Genomic DNA, 4669 nt, shown 5'->3' on the forward strand with positions numbered 1-4669 from the left:
ATCTAAATAATTATCCCAACAATAATCCTAATAAAATTCAAATTTAAATAAAGTCTTATGTTTATAAATCTCTTCTTTGAATTTTTGCCCCCAATTCTTTCACACTTTGTATTTTTGGCATCATTTCTTTCCTATTTAGTATGTTGGCCCATTTTATCTTTAAATTCACACTTTTTCCCCCAAATTTCCTTTTTCCTTTAATTTAGTCCCTACAAGATAAAAAACCATAAAAAGCACAAATTAGTAGGATCATACTCAAAGTAAATATGTAATTAATACATAAAAACATGTCATTTCAGAGTATTATCATGTATCTTATTTTGAAATCAAAAATCAAAAATTTTATAAAACTTGCTTTATTCATTTGGTAAGAATATTTGTCAAAAGAAAGGCGTGTGTGAAGATTTTGAAATGTTGTCTTATACAACTCAATTTATTTAAAAACATCATGCTATCGACTTTATTTACTTGTTTTTGAAAAAACGTGAATTTCGGTTAAAACTTTGTAGTGGAGAGTTTCTTAGGCTTGTTTAACCATGAAAATCAGAGGTTAGTTTTTTAATTGTTAGAAAACATGTCAAATTTTAGAACAAGTAATTAAAATACTTAACAAATCCCAAAAACCAAAATTAAAGCTCGAAAAATAGTCCAATTGTCCAAAAGTTCATAAAACATAAACTAAGAGTTATTGAATAAGTTTTATATAGAAAAACTGAACCAAGCTCCTAAACGCCATCAAATCCTAAGTCAAAGGGTTACCTGAAAAATTAAACAAACAAAGTGAGCTAAAAAGCTCAGTGTGTGCCTTGACCCATAAGTAAAATCACATAACAGAATCATGGTTAGATGCATATATCAAATCAAACAGACCAGAAATTTCAAAATGCTTAGTGTAAGTACCCAAATTTACCCTGGCCCAACACCATTAACCAGCCCAAACAATTAAAAAATATATATATAAAAACAAAAAAAAACCAAATAATTAAATGTCCACTGTCCCTTATTACATCAGCCCAAATCTGCCAAAATAAACAAGCCCGAAACAAAACTAACCCTAAGGCCCAAACAGCCCAAAAACTAAAACAAATTCAGTCAAAACCTTAGCCCCTATTTGCCTCGCGCCGCTCCCCCACGTACGGCCTCCATTGCACCTCCGTACGCCAGCGCACTGCCTCCATACACGCGCCACGCACACCACATACCTGCAAAAAGGGACAAACACAAAACAAAAAAGGAAAAAGAAAAAAAGATTATATTTTTTTGGTTTTCATTATTCGACTATAAAGCCTTTTTTATTTTTGATTGTAAGGGCTCCCTCTTTTACACACACGCATACTGAATAGAAAAAAATGATTCAAATATTTTAAAGGTGATTTCTGACTCGAGTTTTCTGGGTTTTTTTAAGTTAGCTTTTAGATTATTTCTTTTTGGGTCTTTTATTTTCGCATTTGAAAACAAAAGGAAAAGGGAAAGAGAAATCTTACCTTACGAAAACTCCATGGGTTTCCTTTCACTTTGTTGAAATCAAGGCTGAGAGGGAATCCTAAGGCTAAAATGATCGCTAGAGCTCGAATACATTGGTCGCCTACTGTGGTGGTGGATCGGTGTTTGAGTAAAAGAGGATTAGTGTTCGGCCGAATAGGGAATAAGGTGTTTATGTTTTTTTTTTACTTTTGTTCCTAAATGGCTAAGTGTATTAGTTAGGGTTTGTTTTGGTGTTAATAATGTATATGAAATGGCACCGTTTAGGGCCTGCTTCAGTGGCTCCAAAATGGTGTCGTCTAGGCCAACCCATTTCGACCCGACCCGATGGCCCTTAGGATCCGCGAGTTTCTGCAGAGAGGGGATATTTGCGAATTGGTCCTTCCCCTTTCGTGGTAACATTCAATTAGGCCTTGTTCATATTTTCTTTATTTTTTAAATTTAGCCCTGAAGTTCGCGTATAAACGCAATCTAACCCGGGCCTAAACGCTGCGTTTCGGGGTCTGGAACATTTCCAGTTTTGATCCTTGCACATTTGCGCGCATTGCGCTTTAGTCCTTCTTTTGATTTCAGTAGTTTATTTTATTTATCAAGTATCCTTTTTAGTTTAATTTTATTTTAATTGAGTCCTTTTGGTTTGTATAATTCATTATTTTTTTAAATTAACTTAATACTTATTTTTTTACATGTATATACATACTTTTTTGAGTCATCATGGTAATTTTACCCCCTTTTTTCATATAAAATCTTTATTTTAAAGTTTTTTTATTTTATCATATTGTTTTAAAATTTTTTTGTATAATACTTCATTTAAATATTCACACACATATATATTATGCATATATAGTTCATGACAAAATTAATTTTTATTCTATATATTATTAATTCTATGTTACTTTACATACATAATTCCTTTTAAACCTATTTATATATATTTGTGTGTGTGTGTTTTTAAACCCATTATGTATATATTTCATATCTCAAGAACATATCTTATTATATATATTTTTAGAACCTTTCATATTTTGCATATTATTTAAATTATCTTTTATTATATGTACATTGTCAATTTTAAATAGATGTATCATTTTTTTAAAAAAAAATAGTTGGATATGTTGTTGATTCAAATTTCTTCCTTTATAATATCTTTTTAGTAATCATTTATATATTATTAGTTTTATTTTGTACATGTAAATTATTCCAAACCCTAGCATGTATAGTTCATTTTTAAATTTTTTATTATTAATGGTTTTTGAATTGTTGCACATTATATTGACTCCTAGTATTCTTATTGTTTTGTATATTATGTATTGTTTTTTTTTTAGTTTTCATTTCATTTCACACATAACTGCTGCATATTGTTTACTATTCATTTGTATTATCATTTTAATTGTTATTCATCTATATTTGAAAATTTGTTGTATTTCCTTCTAATATGTTACTTTGGTGAATTATATTTTAGTTTCTTATTAATGTTTTAAATAAGATATGAACTCATTGCCATGATGTGTTTATTAATTCATTTTTTATGTTTATACTATTATTCTTCGCCAAGTATAGTACTTTATTTGTGCGTATTGTCCCATGTTTATAATTTCACTTTTTTGTTTACAAATGTTACTTTGTAATTTGTGACTTTTTGTTTTAAAATTATTTATTTCATTTTATTTCAAGTCAAATTAATGCGTTTTAAGCTGGTTTTACAATTATTCATTTGAAAATTCCTTAAAACAAAGGTAATGTTTGATGTTTGGAAATTCGGGAAATCGTGCCCTATCGTGCTGGGTTTCGATTTCCTGTTTGTTCAAAATAATCGAATATTCCTTCGAAATTTCATCTGTATTTTCTAAATCTAAAACAAGGCAATGTTCAATGTTTGGTAATTCGAGAAATCGTACCCTACCGTGTTGGATTTCGATTTTTCGTTGGACAAAATAAGCAAACATCCTTTTGTAATTTTGAATGTATGAGCTTTTGGAAATTAAGAATTGATCGTGGTTTTGAGGGTTTGAAAGATCATGTACTAATGTGCTGGATGTGATCTTATGTTCCTTCGAAACAAGAGATTTTTTTTAAAGTCCAATTTTAACTATTCAAATGTTTTAAAGGAAATCGTATTTCAAAATTCTTTTTATTTCTAGACATAAGGACATTATTTAATCAATTAGGTACCAATCTTGGGTGTAATGAGGGTGCTAATCCTTCCTTGTGCATAATCGACTCCGGAACCCGTTTTCTTAATTTTCGTAGGCCAAAATTGATATTTTCATAAAATGTTTTATTAGGTGATCCGATCACACCTAAACAAAAAAAGATTTGTTGCGGCTCAACAATTTGTTTTAAAAATCGATCGTCCGTTTTTTTCAACTCAAAATGGTTTCGACACTTAGCATGGAAAAACCATACAAAATAATCCTACCACTATTCGCTACACACCAACTTCGTTCATCTAATCACACCAGTTAGGGATGCTAGAACCCATCCACCCATCACACCAAAATGTGGTTGTATGCCACTCAAAAAGTGTGCAACTGTGTTGCTAGAAATAAATTGCGAAAATTCCGCTAGATTTATATGGTGCAGTTAAATTGTTAGAATCACACTTCCTCCATCACATAACTATATCCTAACTCAATGCATATGCAGAAACATAATACATATTCTGGTGCAAATAAATAATCATGCTCTTATATGCTTAATAAAATAGATATATGCTACTATTACACAGAGTTACAGATTGGTTTTACATTTGTTTTGTCTAGCATGCTTTTAGAAAATAGGAGAACACATCAGTACAACAATTTTTCCCTTTAACGCACCACATACATATCACATATCACCCATAGAATTACTGACCTTAGAACACATTTTGGCACATAGACCTAACTAAACTTACACAAAATGGGCCCACACGCCCGTGTGGCTCACACGGTCTGGCGCACGACCAGACACATGACCATGTAACATCGAAAGTGAGGTTTCAGTTTCGTGCAGTTCACAGATTAATTGGGTTTAGCGTCACACACCTGACTATAACGAAATGCCAACACAACAACAATAATTCCAGATCCAACATACGACAACCAACTTATTGGGTTAGCAAATAAACACGAGAATCAACCCCTACTTGACAAAACATTCATTCGAAATTGAACGCTTGGATCTCACAACCAAATTAATAAAACTA

The 4669-nt window shown here is 31.1% G+C and overlaps 1 long non-coding RNA gene across 1 annotated transcript; it reads right to left on the minus strand.

The window, feature by feature from the left end:
• Positions 1 to 855: 855 nt before the first annotated feature.
• LOC107953229 (uncharacterized) lies at positions 856 to 1996 on the minus strand. Its single transcript, XR_001699126.2, has 2 exons — positions 1485 to 1996; positions 856 to 1202 (listed from the first exon to the last, which is right to left on the minus strand). It is a non-coding gene; the product is annotated as an uncharacterized lncRNA (long non-coding RNA).
• Between the last annotated feature and the right edge of the window lie 2673 nt (positions 1997 to 4669).

Source organism: Gossypium hirsutum, chromosome A07, assembly GCF_007990345.1.
Source record: "Gossypium hirsutum isolate 1008001.06 chromosome A07, Gossypium_hirsutum_v2.1, whole genome shotgun sequence".
Classification (NCBI taxonomy): domain Eukaryota; kingdom Viridiplantae; phylum Streptophyta; class Magnoliopsida; order Malvales; family Malvaceae; genus Gossypium; species Gossypium hirsutum.